Source organism: Sinocyclocheilus rhinocerous, unplaced genomic scaffold (genome assembly GCF_001515625.1).
Source record: "Sinocyclocheilus rhinocerous isolate Xijiao unplaced genomic scaffold, SAMN03320098_v1.1 scaffold1065, whole genome shotgun sequence".
Lineage (NCBI taxonomy): Eukaryota > Metazoa > Chordata > Actinopteri > Cypriniformes > Cyprinidae > Sinocyclocheilus > Sinocyclocheilus rhinocerous.
In genome coordinates, this window is record NW_015628720.1 from 1,074,817 (window position 1) to 1,097,891 (window position 23,075).

The following is a 23,075-nucleotide window of genomic DNA, read 5'->3' on the forward strand; positions in this document are numbered from 1 at the left end:
GGCAGTACTGAAACACTGTCTAAGCTGTTCGCCAATCACAACGCATTGGGACAGCTAACCAATCACAACACATTTTGTTTTTCGGAAGGCGGACCTTCATCAAAGCCGGAACTAATCGAGCCGTTTGTGCCAGGATGGGGAGAAAGGTATTTTAATAATGTAAATTATGTGAAAAATAATGCGTTTTTCGAACCACCAAGCATGAGACCATGTTCTAGTACATCCCCAAAACAAAATCAAGACTTTGTAAAAGAGCATAATAGGACCCCTTTAAGTTTATTGGTTGGAAGGAAATTTTATGTACAATTCAAATGCATAATTATTAAATGCAGGCCTATATATATATATATATATCAGGACACATTACATCCCTCGCATACAGAAATAGATAAACATTGCGGATGAAAAACAAAACAGCTGATTTTTGCCTCTTCAGTGTTTCATTCAACCTCACCCATTGGCGCGTTTGCTTATGTGACTGGTTTGTTTGTGCTATTGATATGAATGAAGTCTACCTGACTTGTTTTTCTCCTTTCGCCTCTCATGCTTTCATTCCGTGATGCTGTTTTTCTCTGTCTGTCCTCCTGCACTCACCCTCCCTCCCCTCTTCCATCTCTGGTGGCAGGGGGGAACTTACAATGCATTTCACGTCCAAGTGGAAGTGTGTTGCTATGGTGGTTGCTAGGGATTTAGTCTGGAGTGACGTGAAAAGTCAGAATATTTAAGGTGTCCTTCTAACGCAGGGATGTTTGAAGCCGCTCGGAATGAGCAATCACCTCTGAGGGTTGCATTTTCTCGCCTCTCTCTTTCATTATCATGTCTGCCTCTCTGGAAATATCACCATTGATTTTCAAAAACACACTGACGGATAAACTCGGAGAGACATCAAGCTATGCAGAAGAGAGCTTGGCTTTCTAGTAAATACCTAAACAGCGCTATTGTACAATATGCAGTCACCGTATGAATCTGTGGTAGGAGTAAACATATTTTTGATGATCTGTGTTTTAGAATGTGGCTTAATAAAAAAACACAAGGCAGCGTTTCTGTTTTTTTCCACCTTTCTTTGCCCGGAATGAGAAAAGCAGGTTCCTAATGTCCTTTCCTCACCTTCCTAATGGAGTGTTTCTCCAGCGCAGATTGTGTGGTTTAAGGATGTTCTTGGTCATGGATAGTGAGGAAATAATTGATTGTGTTGAAGTAGAGTTGGCCGAGGCCACGCTTGTCATTGTGAGCAGGTTTGTAGGCAATCAGTGTTAACTAACTGTTCTCCAGAGACATTATTGAGGAAAGGGTCAATACGAGCATGGAAGGAAGGATCAGGTGTCGTCATCGGCTCCTCTCACCAGCACTTGTGAACTCTTTAACTTTCTGCCTTCACAACAAAGCGGATCTCATGAAAGACATGTTCTTCAATTACACACGCTCTGGGAGGAGAGATGTTTTGCCCTGTCTTATTGAGTTCTTTCTCTTTCGTCTCTCTGTATTTGCTAGCTTATTTTAATCAACTCTGTCAGTGATGTTTCTCCTAAAACTTCTTTGGAGGGGAAAAAAAGAAAGATTTTGATGTTATACAGTATAAAATAGAGCTGTAAACATGAAAGGAGCTCCAATCATTTGGTCATGAATAGATTTGATGAGAAGATGAGATAACATTGATGGCATACAGTATATTGTTTGCGTCCATGACATATACTGTAAGAATCTCCACAAGAAAGAAAATAAATGTATAAAAAATTGTTAAAAACAGATGTAACGAGTTGTAGAAATGTACTCTTTGAATTCATGGTGGTTTCAAATGGTTTTAAAAAAGCATTTTTGTCATTTCAAAAGAATTTTCATGTGGTGTGACCTTCAAGTAAAAGGTACTACATATTTCTCACATCTTGAATTTTTAAGTTTTTAAATACACTATATTGTCAAGGTCAAAAGTATATGTCACTCTCAAATATTATTATATTTTTAGGGAGTTGTACCACATGGCATTTTACAACCCAAAATGACCTTACCTTCTTATGACCTATATTGTTTAATGATTGTCTCAATTTACTCTCCATTAATTTGCAGAGACACTATTAGTAGTTTCTCTTTCCTACAGGTGTCTTTTCCTTCTATACTGTATGTCTGGTTGCTTATTCTACCATCTTACTGGCATCTGTCTCACAGGTTTCATTTACTCTGAGGTTCATCTTCCCTGCGTTGCTGTGGAATGTATTTTAAGTACACACTATAAATTGAGCTTATAGTCTCATCAGATGCTTGTCTTTCTCTTTAGGCTTTCACTGATCTCACTGCTCTCAGAGGAACAGAGCTGTTGAGTCTCTCCTTAGACCTTATATTAACAGTGCACTAATTATGCTATCCATGCATTAATCAACAATATAGATGTATGACAGACTTCTAAAATCCTCCTCAAAATCCAATCACAAGTGGCCACTTTTTGAGATTTGTTTTAGTACTAGTTGATCTGTCTATTCTGATGTCACGACCCAATCACATGAGATGGGTGTTAATGTATTAAGTTGGAATTTAAAAGGCATTCTCAGTTCAATTCTAAATGGCACACAACCCTAGAGGGTAGATGGCTTGCTTGATTTTACATGGATGAGAACAAGTCTGTAAGGGACAGATGTACAGTGTGTTCAATTGCTGTTGTTCTTGGTGTTTATCGTTTAGCCAATGAAGCATTTAAAATCTGCCTTCCGAATTAATTTCCAGTACTAAAAAAAGCTGACATGAAAATTAGATTTGAACTTACAGGGATAGTTCGTCCTCATGTTGTTCCCTATGCCTTTTTTCTTCTATGAAACACCAAATGTCTCATCGTTTTTGTCCATCGTTTTTGACCCCACTGACTTTCAGTCAGCCTTGAAAATATCTACTTTTGTGTTCAAAACATGCACATTTTGAACGACGTGTGGGTGAGTAAATGATTACAGAATTTCCATTTCTTGGTTAACTGTCCCTTAAAGACTCTACACTACAGCCTATTGAAAGACTCTAATTCTATCCCTTACAGCCTTGTTGTAATTTATCTCTAAGGAAATATGGTGCCTACCCTCAAACCAAGTGTTAAACAAGTCCATAAAGCAATGCTAAAGTCTGCAATCTGGTTGGCAATGCATGATTGGCACACAGCTCTGTATCTTACCAAGAACCCTGATCTCTTGTGCAAAACATGGTAGCCTATCTGTAGCAGTCTTGCAGACAAATCTGACTGTGTAATGTATTGACAGTTGAGCAGTCTACATTAAGTGCATACATTGAACACGCACATCTGTCAAGGGAGGGGGGTTATTTAGGAGGAAGATCAATAGAAGGTTAAATGACCGGCTCCTCTTCGGCACTACAGGCCCAGCGAGAGCAAGAGGGAGTCGCTCTTCCGAACTCTCCCCCTCCTTCTCGCTTTCCCCACCGCTTCTGCAGCCATCACATATACTCAGCTTAGTTAGCCTGGGAAAAAGAGCCCCAAACCCCGATCAATAACTTTGGTCTTGTCTGCCTAATTGCTCATTGGTTGACATTGGCACTCGGCTATATGTAAGTGCATGTTCCTGGAGTGATTCACTCTTCCCTTCCCTCTCTCTCTCCACCTCCCTCTCATTACTCTCAAAAACACCTCACGCCCTCCGTTCCTTCCTCTTCGCCACGTTTGGGATGGGAAACCCGAACCGCAGTTGTCACGTCGGGACGCGAGCATCCAAAGACTCCGGCAAGACCTGCTCCTCTCTCATCAGGCCCGTGACGCCCAGAGCGTTCAGGTAAATAAGCTCCGCTAATGACCATTAGGCAGATAAGACTCGCTCTCGCTCTCTTGCACGCCTGTTATGCAGATCCGCGACAGGAAATTACCTTTTTTTTTTTCTTCTTCTTCTTCTTCTCTCCTCCCACTCCCCCCCTGCATCGATGATTACCATCCCTTCAAGTCTTAAGTGTGCAGTGATTATTCTCATGGCATACTGCATGAATAAACAAATGCATGAGGGCGCATATCACGCAACCGCCAATGCGTATGGCTACACGTTCTTTGTGTATGGAAATATCATTTGGGTTTGACAATAATGTCAGAAATACGTGTTGATTACGGCAGCGCTATTTGCATTTCATTTAACGTCGAGTGCTAAAGCGACACTGCCCCGCTCTCAGGATTCAAATGCGATATTGATCAGTCAGTCTCGGGAGCTCAAATCAAAACAATGATGTTGGTCCTGAGCGCCACATGCATTTTAACCTTAGTTTTTACGTATAAACAAACAATTATGGTCATTAATCGGATGCATGATCTATTTTCCAACCCTCCATTTGCCATAAGAAGCGTTTTGCTATTCCTTTCGGCTTTTTTTCCAGTTGTAGTGTGCTAATGTCATGATTTAAATGAAGTATTGATCAGTTTAGGAGGGGAGAATGGAGAGAGAGTGCAATTGTAAGGCAAAGAAAGAGCAGGGTTATCGGCTTGCATCACACACTGAAAAGCAGAGCAAAAGGATGAGCTGGGTTTTTAGGATTAAAGGGAAACGATTCTCATTCTTCCCTCATCGTTTTAGTCCACAATCTGGCAGGAATTGTAGTGTTCGCTATGCCAACAGACGGATGGGAAGACGAGGCAAGGCTTGAAGTGCTTGTCACCAGACCACAATCAATGGGTAAGGCGAGGGGCGACTGTTTGATTTAGGTGACTTAGGCGAATTTGTGGATTACTCGCGGGCCTCTAATGAGCGAGGCTGATTAATTGATCGTCCCCGGGCCTCCATTTTGGATATGCGACTGTCATTGTGCGACCATTTGAAATGCAGAAGAGGATGCTTGATAATGTCAGACTGGACCGGAACCAGGAGTCTGCCAAACCTCCTCCTCCTCTCTCTTTTTCTCGACTCCCATCTTCCCCTCCTCTCCGTTCTCTTTAGCAGGTGACCATATTGTGCTAATTACAATAATAATTATTTATTTTCGATGTGTCGTGGTGGGCCTTGCTTTAATTATTTGAAAAAATAACAACATTAATGAATACTTTTTTGCTTAAAAAGCGGATAATGGAGTGACATGCTGCAAACTGCTTGTGCATGTAACCGAAAATCGTAAAGATCCGTCTGTAGAAGTATTGCTTGTTCTCCCGCTCTTCCTGTCGAACAATGAGCTGCGATTTCGCATTTTGTTAAGAAGCATTGATTTTTGCTTCTGCATTCAGTGCAGGGCAGCCCTAGCCTGTCTGGAGTGTCAGGGTATATGTGAAGGGTTCTGGAACCGCTCGGGGTGGATGTTGGGGCTGCGATGAGGGCCAGATGAACATCGGTTCCTCTTTGCCGGAGCTCTAGTCATAAGGGGTTCTGCGAATCGAGCAGGCAAGCGGAGAAACAGGCTCTTTGTAGTGGATTGATTTTCTCTTCCTTTGCGCCCTGCCCTCTATTGTGGTTGGATAGCTGGACGTCCAAGAGCAGAGACTGTGGGATCTGCAGAGACAGCTGCAAGAAAGCCAGCAGGAGCTCCAGAGGGGACACGACCGCAAACAGCAGCTGCACAGGCAGCTACAAGATGCCAGGAAGCAAGATCTGGAGCTACAGGCTCAGGTAAAAGCTTCACGGCCAGGCCCAGGCTGCTCGGGCCCACACACTCTCTCTCTCTTTCTTGCTTTCTCAATGCCAATGCTTTTGTTCTGGGCTCTTCTTTGTGACATGCTTTAATCTCAGACCACTACATTTGCAGTAATTTATGTATTTTTCTCTTCTTCTAAGAAGGATCATTTCATATAAGAAGAATAATAGCTGTAATTATAAAGAATTGGCTTGTGCTGTAACACACCAAGTTTAACAAGAGGAAATGTTAGTCAGGAATGATTTTTGAAAAGGCTTTGAGAGAGAGAGAGAGAGAGAGAGAGAGAGAGAGAGACACATGATCTCAATCCAAAATACTTTATGTAGTTTGAAGCTTCTGTTGTTTTTCTACATGGAGCTTGCTGTAATGACAGCGGCTTGTGAGCTCCAGTTGCAACTTTGACATGTGAATGGATGTTTTGGCTCACTGAAATACTTAATATACAGTTTGTTGGGAGTCTGAAATATGTTGTTTTTTGGTGGGGACCAAATAAGCTCCTTATTTGTTAAGGTGACTCTGCTAACCTTGTTATATTCCAGGTTTGTTTTAGAGAGTGCAGTGCATGTGTTGAGCAGCTGGCTGTGCCTGTCTGAACTCTTCCAGCTCAACTGAAGTTAGAGAGTTTACTTTGAGACAGGTGTTTCCCCCTCCCCTGTTGAGGTGAGGAGGGTCCCAGAATTTTCCTGCCAGATGCCAGGGAACATGATCCCAAAGAAGACATTTACTCTTGAAGGAAAAATGCCATGATTTAAATGAAGTATTGATCAGTTTAGGAGGGGAGAATGGAGAGAGATTTTTGAAAAGGCTTTGAGAGAGAGAGAGAGAGAGAAACATGATCTAAATCCAAAATACTTTATGTAGTTTGAAGCTTCTGTTGTTTTTCTACATGGAGCTTGCTGTAATGACAGCGGCTTGTGAGCTCCAGTTGCAACTTTGACATGTGAATGGATGTTTTGGCTCACTGAAATACTTAATATACAGTTTGTTGGGAGTCTGAAATATGTTGTTTTTTGGTGGGGACCAAATAAGCTCCTTATTTGTTAAGGTGACTCTGCTAACCTTGTTATATTCCAGGTTTGTTTTAGAGAGTGCAGTGCATGTGTTGAGCAGCTGGCTGTGCCTGTCTGAACTCTTCCAGCTCAACTGAAGTTAGAGAGTTTACTTTGAGACAGGTGTTTCCCCCTCCCCTGTTGAGGTGAGGAGGGTCCCAGAATTTTCCTGCCAGATGCCAGGGAACATGATCCCAAAGAAGACATTTACTCTTGAAGGAAAAATGCCATGATTTAAATGAAGTATTGATCAGTTTAGGAGGGGAGAATGGAGAGAGCGCGCAATTGTTTCTCATGACAGCTATACAGTATAATCATGTGATCTTGAGAGAAATTGATGAGAAATATTTTTGCAGACTTTTTTTATCTGGAGATCTCTTCTGAAACTCTAGTAAAATACACAGAAATTACAAAAATCTGAGAAGGTTAAAGCTGTAATCTCCATTTATTCTCATTTGGATATTGAATATTGTTTGTTTTTCTCTCTTTGGGGCTGTGAGGTGTAACACATACATAATTTCAATGCATCTAACTAAACAAACAGTTTGTTGTATTAGGCACGTAGATGCAAGCTAGTGTTTGCTGCAGTGATACTCTGAGCCCTCCCCTCCTGGATGGGACTGCTGACCACCCAAAGAAGACATTTACTCTTGAAGGAAAAATGCAAAAAGATACTTAAAACATGTCACAAAACCCTACTAAATTAGCTCTTTCAAACAAAGCTCAGGAGACTTTATGATCTAAGTTATGTTTTTTTTTTTAATGTATCAACCGTCTGAGATGTTTCTCAGGACAGCTATCCAGTTGTAGTGTGCTAATGTCATGATTTAAATGAAGTATTGATCAGTTTAGGAGGGGAGAATGGAGAGAGCGCGCAATTGTTTCTCATGACAGCTATACAGTATAATCATGTGATCTTGAGAGAAATTGATGAGAAATATTTTTGCAGACTTTTTTTATCTGGAGATCTCTTCTGAAACTCTAGTAAAATACACAGAAAAATACCGGCGTATTTAAAAAGAATAGTGTAAGCAGCACTACACAACCACATGCAAACAGCGGCACAACCGGAGTTTATCATAGCAACATATGCAACATCGTATGAATTCCATGAGCGGAGAATGGGAATGCCAGAGTTTATGATGGTTAGAAGAAATCTCTAGCATTAATTCTGAAAAACGAAAACAGTTTGACGTTCGCCGTAGGAGACATCACACTGCAAGACTGTGCGGCAAATCTTCTGACACTGCCAGAATTTCGTCAGAGGTAGAATTTGATCGCAATGGCCATTAATCGGCATGTCAAACCAGCGATCAAAGACTACAGATTTTAGCCTAGAATTAAATAAAAATTTTGTAAAATGTATTTATAATATACAACCGATTACAGAGGTTGTAAGCTCCATACCAGTTGATCCAATCACAAGTGATCAGCCAAGACACATTGCTGTATACATTTGGTAATGTCATGCATTAGTGCAGTGATGGGCAAACTTGGCCCTTCCAGGCCACTTTCCTGCAGAGATTTGATCCAACCCTGATATGACTCACCTGCCTGTAGCCTTCTAGTAGTCTTGAAAACAATGATTAGCTGGTTCAGGTGTGTTTGATTGATTTAAATGAAGTATTGATCAGTTTAGGAGGGGAGAATGGAGAGAGCGCGCAATTGTTTCTCATGACAGCTATACAGTATAATCATGTGATCTTGAGAGAAATTGATGAGAAATATTTTTGCAGACTTTTTTTATCTGGAGATCTCTTCTGAAACTCTAGTAAAATACACAGAAATTACAAAAATCTGAGAAGGTTAAAGCTGTAATCTCCATTTATTCTCATTTGGATATTGAATATTGTTTGTTTTTCTCTCTTTGGGGCTGTGAGGTGTAACACATACATAATTTCAATGCATCTAACTAAACAAACAGTTTGTTGTATTAGGCATGTAGATGCAAGCTAGTGTTTGCTGCAGTGATACTCTGAGCCCTCCCCTCCTGGATGGGACTGCTGACCAATCAGAGCTCAGGCCAGTGCTGTCCGTCACCAGCAGCTGTGTCACCTGTCTCTAGGCATCATGGCAGACTTGTTGGGAGAGCTCAACACTGATTGCTCAGAGAACAATCTCACAGTGCCTTTGTTTACTAACACTCCCACAGTTAAGTTCATGGCCTTTTTTACGCTCCAGCCGCAGTTTGTTTGTGATCATGAGGGGCACCTTTATCATCTCAGTGTTCACTGCTTTATAGTATTTTAACCATATTCATTACTTTGTAAGCCTGAGTTTTGTGTGCAGTATCATTTTCAGTTCTCAAGACATGATAAAAATAGAGGTAGCGCAATTTTTTTGTTGTTTCTATTTAGCAGATACATTTAATTGTTAGTATTTTTTCTTCATGATTTGCTGATTGGTGCAATAGTGCTGTTGCGCTTTATACTGACACCTATTGCTGTGGATGCAGTATCACATTTTTGGTCACCAATGCTGTTTTAAATAAATATCATATTTACAGACTGTGCGCAAGAAACACAAACTGTGTGCAAGAAAACTTGTCCGGGGTTTTACATGATCAATTCATGCACCCGTTCAGTGACTGTGAGCTGCATTACACGTGGGGCTGAAATGTTGGCTATCATGAAAAGTATATGGATGGCGTAAATACCGGCGTATTTAAGAAGAATAGTGTAAGCAGCACTACACAACCACATGCAAACAGCGGCACAACCGGAGTTTATCATAGCAACATATGCAACATCGTATGAATTCCATGAGCGGAGAATGGGAATGCCAGAGTTTATGATGGTTAGAAGAAATCTCTAGCATTAATTCTGAAAAACGAAAACAGTTTGACGTTCGCCGTAGGAGACATCACACTGCAAGACTGTGCGGCAAATCTTCTGACACTGCCAGAATTTCGTCAGAGGTAGAATTTGATCGCAATGGCCATTAATCGGCATGTCAAACCAGCGATCAAAGACTACAGATTTTAGCCTAGAATTAAATAAAAATTTTGTAAAATGTATTTATAATATACAACCGATTACAGAGGTTGTAAGCTCCATACCAGTTGATCCAATCACAAGTGATCAGCCAAGACACATTGCTGTATACATTTGGTAATGTCATGCATTAGTGCAGTGATGGGCAAACTTGGCCCTTCCAGGCCACTTTCCTGCAGAGATTTGATCCAACCCTGATATGACTCACCTGCCTGTAGCCTTCTAGTAGTCTTGAAAACAATGATTAGCTGGTTCAGGTGTGTTTGATTAGAGTTGGAGCTAACCTCTGAAGGAAAGTGGCCTGGAAGGGCCAAGTTTGCCCACCTGTAAGCAGCACTACACAACCACATGCAAACAGCGGCACAACCGGAGTTTATCATAGCAACATATGCAACATCGTATGAATTCCATGAGCGGAGAATGGGAATGCCAGAGTTTATGATGGCTCGAAGAAATCTCTAGCATTAATTCTGAAAAACGAAAACAGTTTGACGTTCGCCGTAGGAGACATCACACTGCAAGACTGTGCGGCAAATCTTCTGAAACTGCCAGAATTTCGTCAGAGGTAGAATTTGATCGCAATGGCCATTAATCGGCATGTCAAACCAGCGATCAAAGAATACAGATTTTAGCCTAGAATTAAAAAAAAAATTTGTAAAATGTATTTATAATATACAACCGATTACAGAGGTTGTAAGCTCCATACCAGTTGATCCAATCACAAGTGATCAGCCAAGACACATTGCTGTATACATTTGGTAATGTCATGCATTAGTGCAGTGATGGGCAAACTTGGCCCTTCCAGGCCACTTTCCTGCAGAGATTTGATCCAACCCTGATATGACTCACCTGCCTGTAGCCTTCTAGTAGTCGTGTTTTCAATAAGGCCGTAACCATGTCTTGAACATTGGGAGTGACAAAATCTTTTTTTTTGTTTTTTTGAAGGGATCATTTTATTGAATGGATCTAAATAGGATTTAAAGGAATTTCAGGGAATAAAGAAAATGATAGATGAGCAGTAAAAATAACTAGAATTTATTGTAATCAGTAAATAAATAAATAAATAAATGAAAAAATTATTATTCACACATTCTTTCTTAATCACATGCCTAATATAGCAAAAATGGTTTTATTCAGTTTTATTGTTTCTGTATAAATACACAAACGATGTAAATTAATTGCAATTGAAAATTGATAGATTTGAGGAAAAAATATGCATCACTGGATATTACTGTCATTTGCTTAACATTTCTTTTGTAAAACATTTACAGTTGTGCTCAAAATTATTCATACCCTTGGTAAATATGATCAAAGAAGGCTGTGAAAATTAATCTGTATCATCAATCCTTTAGATATTTCATTTTAAAAATTGACTAAAATATAACCTTGCATTGGAGAATAAGAATTTAAAATGGGAGAGAAATCTCATTATGAAATAAATGTGTTTCTCTAATACACATTGGTCACAATTAATCATACCCTTTTATCCAATACGTTTTGCAACCTCCTTTTGCCAAGAGACCAGCTCTGAGTCTTCACCTATAATGCCTGAAGAGTTTAGAGAACATCTGACAGGAGAGACCATTCCTTCATACAGAATCTCTCCAGACCCTTCAGATTTCCAGCTGCATGTTGATGCTTCTCCTCTTCAGTTCACCACACTCATTTTCTATAGGGTTCAGCTCAGGGAACTGAGTTGGCCAGGGCAGAAGCTTGGTTCTGTTCTCAGTGACCCATTTTTGTTTTGATTTTGATGTTTGTTTGTGGATCATTGTCCTGTTGGAAAACCCAACCATGGCCCATTTTAAGATTTCTAGAATGGGCAGTCAGTTTTTAATTTTTTATCCATTGGTATTTTATAGAATCCATTATGCCATCTATCTGAACAAGATATCCAGGATCTCCAGCAGGAAAATAGGCCCACAACATTAAAGATCCAGCAGTATATTTCATTGTACACATAGGGCACTTTTTTATCCCTGTGTGCACCAAACCCATCTTGAGTGTTTGCTGCTAAAAAGCTTTTTTTGTTTGTTTGTTTCTTCTGACCATTGAACCCAGTCCCGTATAAAGTTCCAGTCGTGTCTAGCAAATAAATATGCTGGAGTTTGTTTTTGGATGAGAGCATTTTCTTTTCTACACACGTCCTCTTACAGTATTAGAGACAAATATTTATTTCATAATGTGATTTTCCCCCACTTTCACTTTTTTTTTTTTTACTTTAAAGGTAAGATTTTTTTTACATTTTTGAATGAAAGATCAAGTAGATAAACAATGCGGCACAGCCTTCTTTGATCATATTTATCAAGGGTATGAATAATTTTGAGCACAACTGTAGTTAAGTAGTTAAACATCATAAATGTTTAACTACTTACATCTTGCCTTACATGCTTCCACTGAAGTAGTGCGCTGGAATTCATGTTCGGGTTCTGATAACCGTCTGCCTTCTTTGATTTGATTGACCATCTCAATCATTTTGACATTGACAAGAACTGTTAGACCACTGAGGCAGCCATATTTAATTATTGGTAGTTACGGCCCTGGTTTACACTGCAGTGTTGCCATGTGCCTTTTTTTCCAATGTTGTGAAGCAAATAAATCTCAAAATATTTATTATTATTAGGATAATGAATTATTTTATTTAGCATTGTCCCATTTCAAAATGAGATCACCTGAACAGGATGTTAATACCAGGTGTAAATGAAGCCATAGTATGAGTACTATATAGCCGCTTTTTCTGTCGGGCCAGTGTGAGCTAGTGCTTTAAATGGGCCAGGCGGAGCTAATAGTCTCGGACCTGTAGCACCGAAGCCAAAATCACGCTGCATTTTCATCATCGGGCCAGAAGCTAAAACCCGCCCTTTACACGCCGCTCTGGAACAACATCACGCAACTCCATCATTTCACCAACAAAGAGAAGTTATCAGAAATAAATCACTGCAGCTAGAGAGATCACAAAACGAACGTGATAATAGCGGACGTTTCTTTGCATGTTTTGTTGTTTACTTAAAGATTTAAATCCAAAAGCATCGATGTTTTACAAAGAATGAATTATTTGTCAGGGCTGAAAATAAGTCACAAAGAAATAAAGTGGTATTTACTGTTATTTCAGAAAAGAAAGAGGACACACTTATTCAGTCACGTCTGTTTCTGTTTATTTGTCTGTAGTACTCTATTCATGTGACTCAATATGGAGACCGCCATGAGTGGGCGACCCACTCTATGTGAAATAACACAGCAATGTCTTTATCTCGTATGTGTGCACATGATCTGTCAAAACTATTCATTGCTTTAGCTGTAATAAAATACTTTGTTTACTATAAGAGAGCTACTGTATATGAAGTGTGTCTGCTCTCTTGTAGCTCTCAGAGGTGAAAGGGAATCTGGTGAAGCTGCAGGTGGAGAATGAAGCTCTACTGGGAATCAAACGACACCAGGCCACTGTTGATGACAAATTTTACTCATAAATGAATTTGTGAAATGATTTTCATGCTTTATTGGGTATTTGAAAAACGGTATTGATGTATAAGCTTAGCCAACAGTTTTGGAGATTTTGGTCTGTCATTATGAAGATTGGTGCTGCACTTGCATGACTAGTAAATAGCTTGGGATGTTACTAAAATGGCCACCAAGTGAACTTGAAGGCCACCTTGCTTAAAGGAACTTGGTAACAAGTAGTTTCTTTCATTTAGTTCATGAGCATAACATAAAATTAGAAGTATAACCCTGTGCCACACAAAATACTTTGATATTAGGTGCAACATGTCTCGTACCTTTCATATAGTCCGAATTTTTTTTAGCTTGTTTGTGCAGCAGTGTTGTGTGTATACGTTCGTGCTCTCTCTCCCTCATTAACCTGTATGGCCGTGGATCTGAGCTCTAGCAGATGTCTCTCTCTAGGGGGCTGGGTTTTATATTGGAGTTTATACATAGCCATGGCTGAGGGGCTGCTGAGAAAAGGTCAGGCCTTAGTGAGCGAGTCTGATTATAGCTGGGAAATAAGTGCTCCACGGGGCTGATTGCAAGGAGGTCACCTCCACCAAGGGTCAGATTGAATGAGTGTGTCTGTGTGCGCCCTTGGAAAGACAAATAAAATGAATAAAAATTTATATGTGACCCTGGACCACAAAACCAGTCATAAGTTAAATTGTTAAATTGAGATTTATATATTATCTGAAAGCTGAATAAATAAGCTTTCCATTGATGTATTTTTGGCATAAATGAAAAATCGATTAATTTTGACCCATACAATGTTTTTTTTGGCTATTGCTAAAAATATACCCAAGCGACTTAAGACTGGTTTTGTGCTCCAGGGTCACATATAGACATTTAAAAATAATAATAATGAAAATGGCGAAAACACACAGCAAAATTACTGAAATTTAAAAAAAAAATGTCAAAATAGAAGTGAAAACAGAAAATGTAAACAAAATCCAATTCAAAATAATAACAAAAGCTGTAATAGTATATCAGAGATACTTAGATAAAACTGATAGCATGGTGCAGTAATGCTATTGGCTGTTAATACCATGGTACTGAATGATGAATATTCATATACACCACAGTATCTACATGGTATGCCAAGCTACTTCAGTGAATACCATTTATTACCATTGGACATGTCCAAGAAACCATTGTCATTCTCTAGTTTGTATGTCATTGTAGTCTCTGGCCTTGTCCCAAATGACACACTTCATGTGCACTTGCGGACTTACAGTGTCCGCCGCACATGCCTGTCCGTTAAGTTCATGATACCATAGGTTGTCCCATTTATCATTTTAGTGAACATCTCCTTTGCGGCTGCTATGCATACTTGATGCAGACTTCTACCTGGCAGTCAAAGCAGCATTTCATCACAAAAGTGTGGACTCAGAAGAACGCGAGGGTTTTAGGGTGTGATTTTGGACAGGGCCTCTGTCATTCATATACCATCTGCTGCTTGTTCATAGTCTCTGACCTCTCTGTAATGTCACATGGTCTGGGAGTCATTACCGTGGTTAATGCTATTCTGTTTATCCAGTTGACCTCTACTCATTTTACTGAGCTGTCTTAAGCAATTTTACAGACTTCAGATTTTTGGAATAGTTTTTACCCTGAACATGCATTATACAGACAGATGTTTAGGATAGAGGAACTTGTTAAAGAAGAAAGTAGAAATATGATTGCTGATTACAACTTACCAGAGTACTGTCTGTTCTGTTTTTGCTGTTTTTTATTTGATTTGATTATTCATGTCACTTTGATAATAAAATATAATTATAAAATGAAAATTTGTTGAAAAAGGTTTAGTATATTCAAATTTGCAGACCAATTAGTTAAAATATAATTGTGTGTTTTGTTTTGTTTTGATTTGATAAGAATTACCCCTTGTTTCTTTCTATCAGTTATCAGACCCTTTTTTGTCCCAGAAGGGACATTGGATTTGAAATTGCACATGAAATTGTGTATGGCAGAAAGTTTTTCATCTTCCTGTCAGAATATCAATGAGAGCTCATGGGTGCTACATTCTTTTTTATGGTTAGGGTTATCTTTTGTTCATGATCTGGAGCTTTAATCAAATTTCTTCTTCAAAGAAGTTTCTAAACATAGTATTTTTCAGCATTACCTGCAAAGCCTCACCTAGAATCAGACCTATAATTCATATACATGGATGCCATATCGTTTCCTTAAAGGCATAGCTCACCCCAAAATGAAAATGCATTCATTAGTTCTCACACTCGTGATGTTCTAAACCAGAATGACTTGTCGATATGTCTAAATGGAGCCATAGAAGTGGTCCGAATGTTCTGTACTCTATATTTCAAATCATCTGAAGCTTTATGATTAGGAACAGACTGAAATCCTCAGTCCATTATTGTACTCCAGTTTCATCCACATAATTAAATATATTCTCTGAAGGTTTCCAGTGAATAGCAAATTTTGATCTATTCCTCACACAAATCTATCATATGACTTCATTTATGGCATATAAGTCATATGGACTACTTTATTGTGCTTTTTGTCCTTTTTGGAAAGAACATGAGTCACAGAGTTTGTAACAACATGAGGGTGAGTACATTTTCATTTTTGGCTGAACTATTGCTTTTAAAATCATTATTGCTCTACTGCACAGCTGGACAATTTTTCCTTTTGAAAGACCTTCGTATCTGAGGTTAAAATAAGCCCCCGGCACAAGCCCGTCTGCCCACAGATCACACATATTCCACACTCTTAACGCTCATGATTTTCACAGAAATGAAGCTGCGTTCGTGATTGAAACTGTGGCCGCATTATTACTCACCGGTGACTGTGTGAGTGTGTACGTGCCTGTCCTGTGTGTTTTAATGACGCATACATCCTTTATCTGCAGCCTGCACTTAATCCCAGCACTGCTGGCTCAGGAACAGATTACTGACAGCAGATGTGATGAGAGCAGAGCAGGGGAACCTGACACACACACACACACCTCCACTTCTCATTATGACAGAACAGTGCAGCCATTTTCTCACTGCTCTGTTTGTTCTGAGCTACCATCTTTGCTCTGGTTATTGTCTCCTTCTCAAAACATTTCTGTGTTTGATGGTAAACATTTGTGATGTGAATTTCATGATCTTTGTGCATGTGTGTTCCCAGGCTGAGCAGATCCAGCGGCTGGAGGAGGAAGCGTCCAGGCTGAAATCTCAGCATAGTTCAGTCAGTCAGCAGGTAACAGCAGGTCTTTGCTACCCCACACTCTTATTTATAACATCTCCCAGTGTTACCCTGTCAACAGAACTGTCACTTTTTTTGGACCTTTTTCTACTTAAATATTGAAAGGCAATCAAGAGATAGATGGGGGCCAATATCAGTCCCTTTAAGGCACGTTGTATACTCTTGGCAAATCCCTCAAGCGGCTATTAACTTGTGAAGTTCATTTAGCTGGATTTCTGCTGCCATTAAAGAAAAATGGCTTCTAGCACCAGAGTTATTAAAGTAAACTAAAACCATAAAAAGCTTTTGTTTCTTAATAAATAAAATAAATAAATAAATTCAATAGTGGTCTCAGACATTTGGACCACATTATGTGTCAAATCACCAATAACATAGCTTAAGTTACTCAAAGAACTGTATGGTTCAGCAAATGTACATGTTCAGGCTATAGCAGGGTTCCTCAAATCTTGCCCTGGAGGTCCAATGCGCTGCAGAGTTTAGCTCCAACCCTGATCAAACTCACCTACCTGTGATTTTCTAATGATCCTGAAGACACTGATTAGTAGGGCTGTGTATCACCAGCAAAGTCACGATACGATACGTATCACGATACAGAGGCCACGATACAATACGTATCACGATACATGACTGCACTGAATTTCACCTCAGCAGAATTTACAAAAACAGCTGTTTATTAAACACTGCATACTATAGTGCCATTTCTAACTATTGGCAGAGCAGGCAGTTGACTTCTGCATTATGAAGGGCCTCCATAACTGTACCACAGTACAATATAGGTAATGGCATATGTTTCATGTTTACATTGTCCACTGCTGCACACGTGCCACAATATCGATACAGGGCCAGCTGTATCGATACTCGTATCGTCAAATCTCTGTGACGATACATCGTCGTATCGATATTTTGAACACAGCACTACTGATTAGTATGCTCAGGTGTGTTTGATTAGGGTTAGAGCTAAACTCTGCAGGAAAGTGGATCTCGTGGGCCAGATTTGAGGATCCCTGGGCTATAGCATGTAATTTAAATCACAAAAAAAAGTAAAGTTATAAAATAAAATAAACAATTAAACGTTTACAAAAAAAATTTATTTTATTGGTCATGTGACCATTAACCAACATCAGAGAACTGGGAATGTGAGAATTTGATGTTGAATTATTGAAATATTAACTTTAAAAACTTAAAATCTTAGATGGTGCTTTAAGTAAATATTTTAGACCAAAGGGTTCAACTGATATTTTTCAATGGAAATTCGAAGTGCAGATCCATGCACATTTTAACTGCTAATATTGGCTACAACCCATTGCACTTTTGAGGAGGATTCAAGTGTAAAAAAAAAAAAAAACTATAAGCATGGCAGACTCAAAGTTAATGAAGAGATTTAGATAAAGAGATTTGAGTGATTAATAATAAAAAAAGACTAAAATAAATAAAATATTAATATTTATATAACTTGTGTTTTATTGCTAAGACTTTACAATAAGGTACATTAGTAACTACATTAGTTAACATGAACTATGAATGAACAATACTACAGCATTTATTAATCTTAGTTCATGTTAATTTCAGCATTTACTAATGCATTATTTTTTTAGTTTTTTATTTATTTAGTCATTTAGCAGACGCTTTTATCCAAAGCGACTTACAAATGAGGACAACAGAAGCAATCAATTGTAGTATTAAAACAACTAAAAACAGATCCAAAACTAAAAGCTAAAACTTTATAAATACTACTTATACACATTTAAAAAATAAAGAAATTAAATAAAAATGACAACGAAGATCTAATTTGATGTGTGTGCGTGCGCACGTTTGGGTGTTTGTCTATTTTGTGTTCCTGGGGACAAAAACGAAGGGCTTTTCATTTTAAATTCTCACTGCTGTAGATGCTGCCTCGACGCTGATAAGAAAAAAAACAATCATTTCATACTGCTGAGAAAATTGGCCGTAGTGCAGCTAAGATGGCAACAGCCTTGTGCAGAACACGTCGGATTCTAATTAGCTTTTTCTGTCAGGTTGAATCGTGTTGCTGAGGTGTGTGTGTGTACCTGACTGCATGCAGACGGTGTATTAATGCACCGTATGATTGACTAAATGCATTTTTGCTGCACTCCCAGTATATAATCACCACGTTCCCCTGTAACATTCACAACAACTCAGAATTTCTGCATAAAACACACGCTTGCTTGTGTGTGTGTGTGTGTGTGTATGTGTGTGTGTTGGGCTCAGATGAAAGGTTAACGCAGGAGCATATATCAGACACTAGCGTGCAGTAATAAAGGGCCAGCTATAGAGCTGCTTCTCTCCTTCTGGGAACTGCGCGCATTTTTATAACCTCGCTGACAGCAAGATAAAGTGCTCGTCCAATTAGAAAAATATTTGGGCGCATACCTTCCTGCGAGAGTCCCCAGCTTTTTTATTCTCAAACCCATTTTATATGGAATCTTGGGCATTTTGGTTGTTTGTTTTTCACTCCACGACAGCGACACGTGTGTTTTTGCCCTCGCAGCATGTGTGCCGCGTTTCTCGAGAGCGATCGCATGCATCCAGTTTTTGTACGGGCTACGGTTGCAGACATTGCAATGCCTGCACTCCATGCTCACACACGCGCCCTGATTAATTCTTAACCCTCGTCCGTATTCTTTCCTCCTTCTTTTAAGAATAGATGTATTTTGGGGGGCTTTTCTTACAGAGTGCATTAAAATTAAATTTTCTCTTGTTGTTGTGAAAGAGGCGCACGCTAAAAATAATTGGATGAGGGAGAGAACAAAGGGCTGCCTCTCCCTTGCGTGGCTGCATGGCCCAGCGAGGCGTTAATGCCGCGCCCGCCGCATTGTTCGGCTGTCTGCAGCCATCTCCCCAGCCAGACACTCAGCGCTGCTCAAGTCACTTTTAATGTCTGATAATCAAGGTGAATTTTCAAAAAGCTGCCATTTTCAAATGATGGTGTATATATTATGTGGAGATGGGGATTTTGAGAGAGGGGAGGGGCCGGCGGTGGGCGGCAGACGGGATGAGGGCCATGCACAGTGAAAGAGAGACACCTACTGGTTGCGGGCCGAACTGCCGGGACGCTGAACAGGGGGTTTGACGGTTGCATGACAGATGTGTGATTGGCTTGTGGAGTGCATCGGTGGAACATGGCATTCCGAGAATTGTGGTTTCTTTATTAACTATATTGTTCGTAGTACAAATCAGTAAAAGCCAGAATGTATGACTATGAATAAAGCACAATATTGTGCTTTTCACAAAAGAGGACACTTAAAAAATTAGTTAATGTATTTTTAGTGCATCGGCAATCAGCTACAAATATACCATTTATGCAACTTGTTAAATGCGAATATGCAGAAATCAACTAATTTCTATTTATAAATTTGTTTATTGTTAGTTCATACCTAATGCATTAACCAATGTTAACAAGCCTTATTGTAAAGTGTTTAATTTATTTAATTTAGCTTCCAAATGCACTCTTTTGGCAAATGTGTTGTGCTTTGCAAGAGTAACGTGTGCTTCTCAGTGGTTTTCACCTTTATTTGCCACTGACTTGTGTCAGCTTTGCAGGCTCTTCCATGAATTTACATTTTCATTTGTGCAGTACAGATGGAACCAGCCATTCGCTACTGTACATGAAGCTGTGCCACGCTTTTTATGCTGGTTTCACACATACAGCTAAGGCATTTTCATTTCAAAGAACGAGGCAATTTCTGGGACATGAATACCAAAAATGTTGCCTTGGAAATAAAAAAAAATTAATAAATAAAAAAAATTATTATTTCACTTAATGTTTTTCAAGCAACAAATTTTATGAGTGTATTTGTAAATGTTATAATCCGTTAATACAAGCATATTTGCTGATAGAAAAGTAGTTTCACCAATAGCATGCAAGCATTGGACATAATCAACCAATTGTGGCATACGAAAAGGCGGGATCTACAGAGAACTGTAAAAGCAATGCTAATACGTGTACATAGAATGTATAAAAACTATGGAGAGCATTTCAATATTGAAACAAATCCCAGACATTTTGACAATTTAGAAATCCCGGCCAGGTCCAAAAAGAGGGTGCGTCCAGGAAAAAGAAGATGTATGGTCACCTTAATAAAGCCGATGCTGGTTTTTGTAAATGTACACCTATAGTCATTCATTACTGTGTTAAAGTCCCACATCATTACCTTAGTGTGTAGCAACCAAGCTCTGTCTCACTATACATCCTTTTTTTCTTTCTGCAGTGCCTCTGCATTCTCATTTTTCACCCCAGCGTGCACCGCACCGAACGCTGCAATACATTACAGAGGTGAATGTATGCAGCACGTAGAACGTAATAAGTGTGTATTTATTTCCTCCAGACTGATTTACTCTCCCCTGGCTTGGAGGTGGGAGAGGAGAACAACCATCTGCAATGAGCTTGATGTATCAGATCGCACTGTTTTTTGCAGTGCAATCCTTTTTATTACTACATTGTGACTGTTTTTGTTATTTTTTTGGCTTGTACATATGTTTATTTGTACATCCTGTTTCAAGCAAAAGTCTCTTTGGTGCTGGACTGTGGCGACTGAATACAAAAATAGGATGGAAGCCTGAAATTGCCACTGAGCTTTGTGAGGGCCATGACGCGACAGGGTCCAAATGCATTATCCTCTCCATAAGGCCTCAACTAGTGATAAAGATGGAGAAAAAAATACTTTTCTTTGCGTTCTTAGAAGAAACTGGACGAGTAAAAAGCCTTTGGTCTGGTGCGTCTGTTTTTGTCATTGATTATGAGAGCGCTGGGGTTTGTTTTAAGATGCCTGTCTTCAGTGGACTGACTTAATGCACCGGCAGAGCGGGGGAATGTGAACGAAGAGGACAGGAGCCTGTGTCTTCACTTCTCTTTCATGAAGAGGCCGCTGCAGACGTGACGTGCTTCCTGAGAAGGATCCTCGTCTCTGTGCGTGTTTGTGACTGCGAAACGAGGACGGAAGTATCTTTGAGGCACACAAACATTTATAAGCAAAGAGGAAGGCTTTTAATGGGTCACAACGCAAGGGTATTTTTGGCTTCAGTACTGGTGGATGTGACTCTGACCTGTTGAACGACTGTGCTGCTCTGAATCAACAAAAAAGAAAGTTGACACTCATGTCATGACGATGCATCCCGACAGGTTTCTAGTCATTAGTCCCCACCCTATCTGAAAGCAAAAATACAAAGTTCTGACATGAAACTCTAGATGGCGCAGTCCGATAGATCTAACTCAATATGACATAATGACATCATCGCACGTCGCAGCTGATTGGTTGTCTCCTGTATCGGTAGCCAATGAGCTTGCTGCTCAACATTCAAATACTTGGCTAATGCTTGTGGTAACAGTTGCAGCACACTTCAGAAAACCCTCCACCTTCCCCAGCTCCACCTGTATAGATCTGCTACGGGGTGATCATGTATGTTATGGGGGTTATTCATATATGTTATATGTGCAGCAGCAGTATTTCTTACATGCTCACAGCAGCATGTTGTGGATGTATTGGCAGTGCCGCAGCAGCGTTGCAGATCTATTCCGCCTAGACCAAATACATTAACAGTGCCATGTACATTACCATGCCAATCCCAAGTTGTCATGACAGAAATACAAATCAGTACAAATTTTGTGTTTAATAATCAGCTATGGTGCAGGATTATAGACCAATTAGATTCTACTATTATAGATTTTATTTATATTTTGAATTTAGTTTTGAATTTTGTGTATTCATTTGAATTTTATTGAACGTTTTAGTCATTTTGTGCGTTTTGTCATGTTAATTGTTTTGTCAATATATTTTTTATAAATTTTATTTCAGTTTTAGTTTGATAATTTAATACATCAAGTTAAACAAAATGAAAATGAACAATTTTGCCTTGGCAAATATTTAAGATATAATGTTTATTTTAATGATTTTAGTTTTAGTTAACTATAATAACCCTGATTGTTATTTGATTATCATATCAGTTTTTATTCCCATAATGCATCATATTTAAGCTCCTAAATAATGTAAATGTTTATTTGATTGTTTTCCACACTGTTATTTTGAAGTAGCCCACCCTGTTATGTGATTGGTTGGGTTTGAGTTCATTTCATCTATTGAGGTGTACATAGTTTAGCCATATTATCTGGTGCTGTGGAAATTTGCATACTTTTTCGCTACTTTAATTAGTAGCAGAAAGCCTGTTCAGGTTAGCCAAACGCTGCTCATTTACTGCACCACAATAATGGACTATGGTCACTGCAAAAGTAACTCTCCCTCCATCTCCACTTTTCACCCCAAACTCATGCCATTGGTTTAGCCTGTCATACTGTGTTGGACTGCAAACGTGCAAGTGTTATGGGTTAATTTAAGGGGTTTATATAGAGTATGTAGAGAACTGTAGGTAGTTGAATATGCCATTTGTTTGGCAAAATGTGTTTTTTTTTTATACAACAGAATGTGTGCATCTCTGTTGTGGAACTAAAAACCATGTAGAGTGGTAGAGTTAATGCCAATATGGGCACGGTGCCCACGAGGAGGCAGTGTGTGGCCTGAGCCTTCCTCTCACACACACACACACATACATATACAAACACATTTGACCTATCAGATACAGGTAGAAGAGTCCTGCGATACAACTTATATAGTATATATACAAAAAAGTTGCGCACACATACGTATATGCACTTATTTTGGTAAAAATAATTGGTACTAACTCTAAAAATGTGTTCCTTCACAGAGTGCTAAGGAATATTTCCCCCATCCCCCTTTTCTCTTTC

General features: G+C 39.2%; 1 protein-coding gene across 1 annotated transcript in view; it reads left to right on the forward strand.

Moving 5' to 3' along the window:
* Nucleotides 1-3,680: 3,680 nt before the first annotated feature.
* Nucleotides 3,681-23,075, forward strand: part of LOC107738359 (polyamine-modulated factor 1-binding protein 1-like) — a 93,656-nt gene continuing 74,261 nt past the window's right edge. Inside the window, exons 1-3 of the mRNA XM_016550107.1 lie at nucleotides 3,681-3,758; nucleotides 5,415-5,561; nucleotides 16,241-16,312. The gene's annotated coding sequence lies outside the window, so the exon portion shown is untranslated. The remainder of the gene's footprint in view (nucleotides 3,759-5,414; nucleotides 5,562-16,240; nucleotides 16,313-23,075) is intronic.